General features: G+C 42.6%; 1 protein-coding gene across 2 annotated transcripts in view; it reads right to left on the bottom strand.

Annotated features, from left to right (window-relative positions):
• Positions 1-12,524, bottom strand: part of LOC126183874 (uncharacterized) — a 547,907-nt gene that overhangs the window by 193,498 nt on the left and 341,885 nt on the right. The gene's annotated exons all lie outside the window — the stretch shown is intronic.

Here is a 12,524-nt window from a genome sequence, read left to right as displayed (position 1 = left end):
AGATGCGAAGGGGATTTCCCTCGCAGACCCGTCGTATACACTATGCACTCATTCAAATATCAACTTATGATTCGTTCAGAATTTCGAATGTGCTGAAAAATATTCAAAACCCAACTGGGATGCGTTTGAAAATCATGCGAATGAACTATAGACCAATGTGCGCTGGATGCTAGGAGCTTTGTGAATCAAGTTTTTATTTTTTTTCCTCTTCAAGAATATGAATTTGGTGCCTCCCCTGAATCTACCGCCCAGGGCGGATACCACAGTACATCAGTATGGTAACTGTCCAGTGTGGAAGTCTATGGATCAATCCGACTTACGTTAATAACAATGAACATACTCTATTTATTAGTTAAAACTTCCGGGCTGAGAGGCCGTGGTCGATCTGTAAAACTACTACTTCCTGACGTTTCGTTGCCAAATGCAGGCAACATCTTCAGAGGTGATGTCAACGACAGGCTGCCGGCCATGGAGGTCCTACTTATACAGATGGCATAGTATTTTCCTGTGGTTAATGTATGGGACTCGTATTAATGTCACATATTCTAATAACTGCGCAGTTTCATCTGTTTAACACTGTAATCACTTTTCTTCATTCCACCAGGGAGTGCTGTGTGGCTGAAAATGGAGCCGCCCACGAAAGTTTTAAAAGCGTGATTTGGAGCGGAGGAGGGCGGGAGGGGAGCGAGCTTGTTTCTGATCTGTCTAGAGAAAAAGGGCGAGTGGATGGGAGTGGAGTGCTTAGCGCTTAAACTACTAGCAACGTTTGTCTGCAAAGACGTTCGCGAGTTACGGCAGGTTTATTGTGGCTTTCTGCCAGCCACCAGATCAGAGATGATTACACATACATTGTGCGAATTCCTTTCCCATGCCTGGGGAGACTGTCTGGCTAGTGTCGGGTAGGAATGTGGAGGTCTCTCGTTCACAGCCAGGGATTCTGTGGCTGTTGCGTACGCTCAATGTTTTTTTACACCTTACTAGCATCTCAATTGACTCGTTCGACCTGTGGATGCTCGGGAGAGTTCTCGATAATCCAGGTGTGTATTTGTAGCAGTCTCTGATATTTACACGAACGTGTTTGCCGTTATTACCACAGATGGGAGATGCCCCACTGTCAGCCACGAGGCTGAAGATGATTACACATCGAACAATGCAACTCTCTCAGCAACTCCTCCGTGGGGTTGTGGTGTGTCCGCGACCATACTCCGAGCCTTGCACGATTTTCACTGGGGTTGTTTCAGTTACTAGTCGACTTTATCTCTAGGTGTGTATCTTTTAAACCTGCTCAACACACAGGAGGCTTCATAATTTTACTACTACATCACACAATCCGGTAATTTAGTATGGTATTTCTTATACATACTGTATCTTTGGGTAGAAATCTGTAGTGCTTACAGAATTTGCTACGACGTCATTTATATGAGGTTTTACACACACACACACACACACACACACACACACACACACACACAAACACACAAACAATAATGGTGTGGTGGCTTACATATATTGGGATGATGCTGCACTATCATTAGCCGAGAGCATCGGGACATCGACGCTGCAATGCGACATCGCGACGCGGTGTTCATATGAGGCCAAGAGATTACTCACCATCTGGGTAAAATGCGTAAAATTGTGGAAAAATGGAAAATGATCATACATACATATTTGCCTAGTTGTGGTATCTGCTGGTGCCTCGAATGACGAGATATTAAATTGTTATTAACAAACCACGATGTGGCTTAATGGAATTTGTTATTAACAAGCAGAGAGAGCCTACAACTTGTCCCTGTACTGCTCAGTTTCTGAGTGAACTAAACTCAACGAAGACACCCAGTTACAAAAGATGATGATAATGATGATGGGAAGGGAAGAGGCATGCTTTATCCTTATTGGTCCAGAAGGGTGGACTGGGGAGGAGGCGATAGGGTTATAGGTGGTAATTGCCTGGGTGATTCCCCTGGGCCACCTTTATCAATTCCCGGTGGTTCCCCGTGTGTGTGGGTGTGGGTACACCGAGTAGGTAACCTGACACCAGATGACCCAGTCAGTGTAAGCTAACACTCGAGGTCCAGATCGACCCGTCCTCTCATTATCCCACTTGCGCGGCACGGTTAAGATCTTTTTACGAGCTACGTTATTGCACCTCGTTACGTGGCTGCGAGTGGTAGACTCCGGACAGTCCGCAGTGCTACGCCAACAAATCAACTCGTTTCGCAGTGTTGTTACGGATACGTCCAAACATGATAGCTCCTTTCTGCGAACCTGTGAAGTCTCTATCCTAAAGCACTAATTCCATACAACTCACTGACACACACACACACACACACACACACACACACACACACACACACACACACACACACACACACACACCACTGCCAATGTCATGGGTTAAGTCAGCAGTGGTGAGGCAAGTGACCCCTGCTTCCAGTTCTACAGCGCTCCAAAGCGCCCAGTGTGCTCTTTTAAGGGGTAACTAATATTTTGTTCGACAAGCTTATCCAAACTAAGAAATACAACTGGTGAGCGCCACGTCCTCCAAAGAAGGGCTGTCAGGGTCGCTTACTGCAGTATCTCAAAGGACGGCGAGCGGAAAAAACCAACGAGGGAACATGTAGTTGATTTGCCTCTCCAGCAAGTACTCTTGCCACGAAGTTTTGGTTTGTATGATGCGCTGTGTAAATAAATGTTTCAAGAATAAGCTTCCTGTGGCCGATTACTGATATTACAGGCGTTGTTAGTTATTGCGCCTATTCACAGTCACACTCTCTTCATCTAATCTGAACCGCCGTGTTAATAAATTTGTACTCAGACATTGCTCAAGCGTCTGCTTTCTTACTACAACTGGAAGTATGCCTTATGTAAGTATTAGGTATCTCTTGTTATTCTAGCGCGTATGAAACCAGAAGCTGTGAAGTACCGAAAGTCCAATTTTCTTTGCTAATCACTGTATTGAACGTTTAACACGTATAGTTCTTGTATAAAATCGAAACAGACAGTACAATTCATTGTGTCTGACAGTCATGCCCACGTGGGAGTATCGTTCGTAGCCGTTTTTTTCTTTTACTTCCAATTAATAATTAATGAAGAGTAAATAAAATTATCCTTTATCATAAATCATCGTAAAATAAAGGTACAGTAGTTACTATAAACAATGGGGCATAGATCTATTTTTCAATTCTCTTTTTCTCAGAATGTTGACTTCTGATTCATGTACTATATTTAATTTGTTGTCTACGATATTTTTCAGCAATGTAGTTCCTTTAAGTAATATTTTTCACTGATACTTCACATTAATGAACCTACTTATTACGCTGTTTTACGGGAAAGCGTGGGTGCGAGTTGGTGGCAGCGAAGCTTTAGCAGTTGTGCTAGGGATTAGGCCGCAGAACTCTGCCTTCCGCACGCAATGCTCTTACATACTTGACAGACGTTCGCGTGAATAAAAAAATGGTTCAAATGGCTCTGAGCACTATGGGACTTAACTGCTGTGGTCATCAGTCCTCCAGAACTTAGAACTACTTAAACCTAACTAACCTAAGGACATCACACACATCCAAGCCCGAGGCAGGATTCGAACCTGCGACCGTAGCGGTAGCGCGGTTCCAGACTCTAGCGCCTAGAACCGCTCGGCCACACTGACCAGCTCGCGTGAACACCTCGCTGGACTACGCTACTATATAGGATGTCCTCGGCTGGTCAGTCGGAGAGGACTAATGGTGAACGAGCAGCAGTGGGTTAACAGCACTGCCTTAGCTCGACAACAGCTGTAACGTCCCAGCAAATTTCAAGCGTCAATTCCGGTTTTTACGTACGACTGTTTAGTATACGCATTTGTACGAGAGCTTTCTGTTCTTCTGAGATAAGGTCCCCGCATTTCGTGTCCCTTGCCAACATTTCGCGTAGCGAGTACTATTCGTAGCGTGGCCCATCTCCGAGAAAGTGTACTAACACTTGACATCCCAAAACATGATCATCTTGACTCTCTCAGTGGATTCGCGCGACTTTAATTTTTTCTTAAAGGTGGCTACCTCTAGCCCTCCAGTTGATTCTTACTCTTTAGTTCGTAATGGTGCTCTCAATATTCGACTCTTGCCACAGTGTGATCGAGAAAGTATCTCCTCTCAAGTGTTCTTAAGACGCTGTCTACCTGGACAGACAGCTCGTTACCTAGTGGATGATATTGCACGCATATGCGGGACTGCTGTTTCATCCCGCGGCCTGTCGACCTGTCCATTACATATTGCTGTTGCTGCTGGCTAGTCTTTCATTTCTGAAGCTTCCACACATTCATAAACTTGCCCTTAAAATTTGTCTTCACGACGTACCCCCATTCTGCTGGAGGTATCAAAGCGTCTCAAAACCAATTAAGACCTGTATACTGGCACACCACGCAAGGCTCTAGCGCACTCTCATTTTAGTTTCTCCACGACACCTTTGGGACTAACTTTCGTGTAATCGTTGTTCGTCCCCTGAACATACACTTATAGTAGTGACATTTCTGTAATTACTTACATTCGAGAGCATATCCAGGACCAGAGCTTGTGGGGGTGGGGGAAGAGGACGTTAACTCCTGTTACTTTCGCAGTGAGTGTTCAAATGGTTCAAATGGCTCTGAGCACTATGCGACTTAGCTTCTGAGGTCATCAGTCTCCCAGAACTTAGAACTAATTAAACCTAACTAACCTAAGGACATCACAAACATCCATGCCAGAGGCAGGATTCGAACCTGCGACATTAGCGGTCGCTCGGTCCCAGACTGTAGCGCCTAGAACCGCACGGCCACTCCGGCCGGCGCAGTGAGTGTGGAAATAGTTAATAGCTAAGATTTCATTACTGCTACCAGTGAATATCAAATACGTGGTGTTTTCTTCAGACTGGTGGCTAAAAGGAGATACGGTGTTCGAATGTGGCCCACGACCACATCGTGAATGAAACAGCCCGATTTCTTGATTTGTTAGTATATCATCACGGACTTGTTTGGAAGGAATAGTGCATCACTCTCAGCCGCGTAACACGCGTGAGAACAGTGCTCTGTCTCAAACTGACAGCGACTGGAGACAAGTTTCACACTACTGTCAGTTCATATACGTCCTTCTCGACCAGTTTCCGAGCCACAAATATCAGGAGGTGGCGCTCTGGCAACACATTGAGTTCGACATGTCATCGTCACGCAACCTCTAGAGAGAGATCCATCGACCGCTAGATCTGGCAGCCGCCATAGGCGGCACTCGTCCCCGAACTACTTTTTTCTGCTTTCGCCGATGCGATGGCAGATGCAAAATTATTCCGCTGGTGCACCGCCACACTGCAGTTCCACAGATGCGGATTCTCAATTCTCCCGTGCTACAGTTCCAGCCGACACTGACGAACTGTTACTGCCGTAATAGCTAACTGCTCTACGAGTGAACGTCTGACAAACGCCGAGCATCTACTGAAATTCAAATTAAAACACTGAATTTCGCATCTGTCGTAGACAGCAGTCGAAACCCAAGTCTATAGTTTCACAAGTTGCGACACAGTCGCAGATTAAAACAGTGATCCAGGAAGTGTAGAATAAATTTCTTTTATTTCCGTTGACGAGCAAAAAACTTTTGGTCCCTAGACTACCGGTTTCGGTCAGCAATGTCGGTCACAGCACGTCCTGATCGTGCAATCGTAAAGCACCGACTGCACGCAGACCAGCGCAGCGGCATCGAGAAGGCGCTGACCCGCGCGCCAATGGGAAGAGCGGACAGCGCCACACCTCCAGGAAGACAGTTCAGCGCCCCCTGTCAACGCTGACTTAACTAGCCGCCCATCACTGGTCGGGGCCCAGCTCGGTCGCAGACTTCGAGAGTATCAGTACTGAGTAATAGGAAGACGATACTTAGTTGGCATTCAGTGAATAGTAATAGAGTGCCAGTGTAACTGCATTTAAGAGGCACAGGAAGCCACTTCGTGTCAAAAAGTTGTTTCTTTCCTTTTCAAAGTGTTCCATTAATTTGAAGGTGTTACGTACAGATCAGTTCGGATTCCTGCAACCGGTCATCGCAACTTTTCTCCTTCCTGAATCCCACAGCAGCCAATGCTACAGGAATATGCCGAGACGACAGCGCCACCGTCACAAAATGTACACGAAATCATCTTTGCATCGTCATACATCACAGTAAGACTGTTTTTTTTACAGTTTCTAACACACAATTCGACAAAAACTGGCATTTTTATTACACGGAATAGACATGTGATAAGGGAGACTGAACAGTCCAAATTCCTAAACTGTTGTGGGAAGTCCATGTTCGAGATCTTGTTCAAACACTAAATGCTGCTTTATTTACCACTAGCTTAGGGCCACCTGCTTCACTCACCTACTGTATGGTCTGCACAGGTATTTTTTCTCTTCAATCGAAATTTTACGTTGTTCACAACTTGTGACACCTAAACTTTTCACACAAAGATTTTTCCGAATGTGCTTCTGACCAAAAAACAACTCAGGTAGCTGGAATCCAAGATTTTTGTTAATCGTGCATTTTGTGTTCTTATGAAGATATTTCCATTGAAACTTTCATTCCTTAACACAAATTTCTTTATAACTAATTCAGAAGTGAAATATCAGTTTTCACAGATATAGCTTAAAAATTTAGTATATATAACTAAATATTTTCTTAAAAATTTTCATCCCCTATTTCACCCTCTTAGGGTTGCATTTCCATAATAAAAAAACTGAAACAAGTAATTTTTTTGTAGCCAAGAAGTCAATTATCACAGATGTAACTTTGAAAATACTTTAGCAGTTCTCTAATCATCCATTTTCAAAAAAAAAAAATTACCCCATAGCGGTTAAATTTAAAAAAGTGTGAAACTACTTTCATTCTGATCGAGAACCCAAATACCATTTTTGGTAGGTCTACCTTCAAAATTTTATTAATAACGACATTTTTAAAAAAATATTTCATCCCCTATTTCACCCCCTTAGGGGTGTAGTTTCGAAAAAATCCCTTCTTAAACGACATTTACGGTGTAAGATCAACACCCTCTGCAAATTTCAAATTTCTGTCCTTAGTGGTTTGGCCAGTCTATGCCGAGTGAGTGAGTGAATGAGTGCATTTTATTTAGAGATTATAACAAAATCTGAAGTAAGTGATAGTTGAACACGGAAAGTAGTCTACTTTGGTTATTTTCTTTCATTTTGAGTATGGTATTTTTGGTTGGGGGGGGGGTGTAACTCTTCCGACTCAAAAAGTATTTTTGGCTCAGAAACGTGCGGTTCGAGCAATATGTGGTTTAAGTTCGTGAGCCTCTTGTCATCCCCTGTCCAGCAGTCTGGGAATTCTGACATAGGCCTCTCAATACACATTTTCTTGTTAGTAACCGTATCAGCTTATTTCCACGAGTTAGCAGTTAATACCAGGCATAAATCCCATCTGCACTCGGAACGCACCTCCTTGAATGAGTGCAGTGCTCTGTCGCATCTATTTTCTATCAGCTGCTAGAACTATTCAAAAATCTTAGCAGTAATCCACAAACTTTCAAGTCTAAACTGAAGAGTTTGCTCATGGCTCACTACTCCTATTCTGTCGAGGAACTCCTGGAAAAATTAAGCTAATTCTTCTGTTACGTTGTTGGTTACATAAACGTTGTCTTCGTTGATTTTTGGTCTCTTTTTTCGCAGTTGCACAGACAAGTTGTATAGGTTAATGGCCGTCTTTTTGCAACTCTAACAAAAGTCTACATAAGGCCAGTCGCGTTCCGTTTTATTCTAAAGCATCTACAGTGGTCACTGTTCCAGTATGTGTGAAGCGTGAGTGTCCATATTCTCCGACCAGAGAGAGAGAGAGAGAGAGAGAGAGAGAGAGAGAGAGAGAGATGTGTGAGGATATTGCCTAGTATGGGATATTATTTTGTGGTGTCTATGGCGGTTGTTCTTTCTCAACAATATGTTCTATTAGTAATCTACCAAAAATCTGGTATCTGCAAACTTCAGTGTAACAGCTGTGATGCTCTATACCTAGGACAGGACAGACAGGCAGAACTTTCGAAATAAAGTATAAGGGACGCAAACGAACATGGAAATGTGGCACCAGGCAATCAACACTTGCAGAACCACCACCATACCGCACTAGTAAAGGACATAAAAATAGATTCGCAAACAAGAAACATGTCCTAAACCTATAAGAATACTTCCAAATTCGAAATGCAATGACAGAGAAGAAACACATAAGTGACTAGACAAACGCCAGCAACCAGACGCTATTTAAATTAATAAAACATTGCTGAGAAAGAACTCCACACACACACACACACACACACACACACACACACACACACACACACACACACAGCGATGGCAGACCCTCCCTCGCCACTACCAAAACAGCAAAAGACGAACGCATCCTGCGATAGCAAAACGAAACACACGAAATGGCAAGCGGACAGTGATACTTTCCACACAGAAATGTGAACATATTAACTGCAGTGAAAGTGCTGTGTGCAAAACTCAACACATGCAAGTTGAAGACGAACAAAAATGCAGACAAAAAAAAAGATGAGTAATGAAAAGAATAAAAACTTTATTGTACTACTTAGTAAAGAATGCGAACTGTTCACGATCGTAACAAACAAAACGGTAGCAGAAAAAAAACCACAGTGTTACAGTGACCATTGATGATGCTTTATAATAAAGCGAGAAGCATCTTGTCTTAAGACTTTTGTTACAGTTGCAGAAGACGGCAGTTAACCTAAACAACTTTTTGACTATGTTTATCGGAACTTGTGGCTTGTCTGCATAGAATTGATACACAGTTCAGTTTACCTAGTATTATTATTCTGTTACTATTTCACGTATTTACTAGTTCCATAACCATGGAGACTTGCGCCTCAATTTGGTTTTACAGAACATGATTTATGAAATAAAAATAAATAAAAGATACTATGATGTTCAATGCGATAGGGTCTGCAGCTGTGATGGATGTTTTGAAAGATTACGTGATGCCTTAAGCACCATTCTCTTTATTTCATGTATGATTGTACAATTTCGGCCTTAGGCCATTTTCAAGTGTCTAAAACGGAAGCATTGTAGATTGGGTACATTAGTGACACTTGTGATTTTGATGTAGGAACAAGTCATTTTTAGATATACTAGACGCGTTATAACTACCTTTAGGGATGATTTTTTAATGGTGAGTTATGCCGCGTATGTTGTTGCTCCTATGACTTCCCGATATGGTTATAAAATAAATCCGAGACTTTTACGCTATTTCAGGATCATGTTGCTTTCGAGCAGCTGTTGCAAAGCACTTGTATATGAGGCCCATGTTTTAACGTACTTAACAGGAGGAGGATTAAAATTATTTTACAGAAATTTGTCAATTAACCTGTATATGCTTTTGTTCTCAATTATATTTAACTATAGTTCATATTTGGTGTAAATATGACTATATGTAATTTCTTTAAAATAACTTGTAAATGTTTGTTCTTTTATTGTGGGAGCACTTCATTTATGACTAGTTCAGAAATGAAGTGCTCCCACAGTAAAAGTACAAATATTTACAAGTTATTTTAAAGAAATTACATATAGTCATATTTACACCAAATATGAACGATAATTAAATATAATTGAGAACAAAAGCATGTGCAGGTTAATTAATAAATTTATGTAAAATAATTGTAATCTTCCTAGTGTTAAGAACGTACATTGGAACATGGGCCTCGTATATAAGAGCTTTACAGCAACTGCTCGAAACTAAAATGCTCCTGAAATGGTGTGAAACATCTCATTTATTTTGTAAGCATAACATGGACTCATAGGAGCAACGACATGAGTGGCGTAATTTACCACTAAAAATCATCCGTAAGGCAAGTTATAATGCGCCTAGTACATCTACAGATACGACTTGTTCCTACATCAAAATCACAAGTTCACTGTGTATAATGCTTCCGGTTTAGATACTTGAAAATGGCCTAAGGCTGAAAATTGTCCAATAGTACATGAAATAAAGAAAGTGGCAGCTGAAGGCATCACGAAATCTTCCAGAAAAATAAACTATATTTAAAATATGGTGTTAACTAGTCGTCAGTGCCGGCGGAGTCATACCGTTCATACCGCTACTATTCATTACAAATATAAGGGGCTTCAGTACGTTAGGGCATTTTGTAAAATAAATCTCAACATGGTCATTCCCGACCGAAAGTTTTGTTATCACTGACGGAAATAAAACAAATTTATTAAAGAAATCTGTAGATTATTTGCTTAAGTTTCAATGTGTTATTTTGGTTAGATAATAGCACTTCAGCTCCAGTGCCACGTATGTGTCTGCCCGCATTAATTGTTGGACAGATTACGCAATGTGGTGACATACGTTGAAAAGCTTCCGAGCCAGATACCTTGTACAACAACCAACGTTCTGTAATAGGAGATTCGCTTCCCGCTACATCTGTAGCCACATACATACTCCGGCGCCCACCCTCCGGTGCGTGGTAGGGGGTACTCTGTACCCCTACTAGTCATTTTCTTTCCTGTTCCACTCTCAAATAGAGCGAGGGAAAAACTACTGTCTGTATGTCTCCGTACGAGACCTAATACCTTGTACCTTCTCTTCGTGGTCTTCACGCGAGATGTATATTGATGGCAGCAGAATCTTTCTGCAGTCAGCTTCAAATTCCGATTCTTTGAATTTTATCAACATTGTTCCTAAGAAAGAACGTCACATTCCCTCCAAGAAATCCCATTTGAGTTACCAAAGCATCTCCGAAATTGTTGCGCGCTGTTCGAACCCATTGGTAACATATCTAGCAGCCCACCTCTGAACTGCTTCGATATGTATCTTTAATCCGACCACGTGCGGATCCCAAACACACTTTCGCTTTTCCTACCACATTTCACATGTGCTCTTTCCGTTTCATATTGCTTTGCAACGTTACGCCCATGTATTTAAACTACGTGACTGTGTCAAGCACGACTCCACGGTTACTATATTCGGGCATCACGAGTTTGGTTTTGCTATTCATCCGCATTAGCTTACACTCTTCCGTATTTACAGCTAGCTGGCATTCATCGTACCAACCAGAAATAGTCTGTCATCTCGTATCCTCGTACAGTCGCTCATCTTCGAAACCTTCCCGTAAATCACAGCATCATCAGCAACCAACCAAAAAAAAAAAAAAGGTTCAAATGGCTTGAGCACTATGGGACTGAACATCTGAGGTCATCAGTCCCCTAGAACTTAGAAATACTTCACAACCTAACTAACCTAAGGACACCACACACATCCATGCCCGAGACAGGATTCGAACCTACGACTGCAGAGGTCGCGCGTTCCAGACTGAAGCGCCTACAACCGCTCGGCCACGCTGGCCGGCAAAAATAAAATTTATAGATGTTCTTTGCCACTAAGTTAACTCTAGACTTCGACTGACCAAGTGTTAAGTTGTTTCTCAAGGAAAGATTCTGCAACCCAATTCTAACGAGAGGATCCTTTCGTCCGACAGAAGGCAAAAACTTAACATAATGTAAGATGAATGCAGGCTCCTATTCGTCAGCCTCGTCTCATTGTCATGTCAACAGCATTTCCATTCGGCTACGGAATTTAAGTAATTGAAAAATCCAAGCGGGGCGATTACACACATCTTAATTCTTTTGTTGTATCAGATTACTTATTTATAGAACTAGGGCTGCATACGAACTTTGAGACTGCTGCGCGAAGCCGCAGGTAGTTCCTGGTCAGGATGCACTGGTTGTAACCATCAACAGGGCAGGGTTATTTCTGTATTAAGGGTACAATCGGACGCACCCAGATAGGTCTGTAAGGTAGCCAAGTAAGTCTTGGAGTGGCCGAGACGTGATCACATTAGGTAATTAACTATGAACCATTCGTTCCAACTGTCTGGAGTGGGGTGGTCATCAAACTGATCGCTAACAATTGTGGCCCAATGAGATGGCACACTGGCATCCATAAAAATTCCATAGTTTGGTAACGAAGTCCGTGAATGGCTGCAGATGGTCTCTAAGTAGCCGCCAGTCGTGGTGGCCGACCGGTTCTAGGCGCTTCAGTCCGGAACCGCGCTGCTGCTACGGTCGCAGGTTCGAATCCTGCCTCAGGCGAGGATGTGTGTGATGTCCTTAGATTAATTAGGTTTAAGCAGTTCTAAGTCTAGGGGAATGATGACGTCAGCTGGTAAGTCCCATAGTGCTTAGAGCCACTTGAACCATCTAAGTAGCCGGACATAATCATTTCGTATCAGTGATGGTTGCGCGCATGTAAACAAAGCCTACACCATTATGGCGCCACCACCAGGTTACACGGTGCCTTGTTGGCGGCTCGGGTCCGTGACTTCGTGGGTGTAATGCTCAGCTATAAACTTTGATAATCTGCCCACCGACGTCAAATGTCTGCCGAACACCGTAGTTATTTTCAAATCGAGACTAAAGATGTTTCTCCCTAAGCACAACTCTCATACCATAGAAGAATTCGTAACACATGCCGCCATCGACTTACACGGATTTTAGAAGTGGACAGAGTGGCAATAATGTAACATACCACTTA

Source organism: Schistocerca cancellata, chromosome 4 (assembly GCF_023864275.1).
Source record: "Schistocerca cancellata isolate TAMUIC-IGC-003103 chromosome 4, iqSchCanc2.1, whole genome shotgun sequence".
Taxonomy (NCBI): domain Eukaryota; kingdom Metazoa; phylum Arthropoda; class Insecta; order Orthoptera; family Acrididae; genus Schistocerca; species Schistocerca cancellata.
The sequence above is the reverse complement of the archived record's forward strand: the minus strand, read 5'-3'. Positions and strand labels throughout refer to the sequence as shown.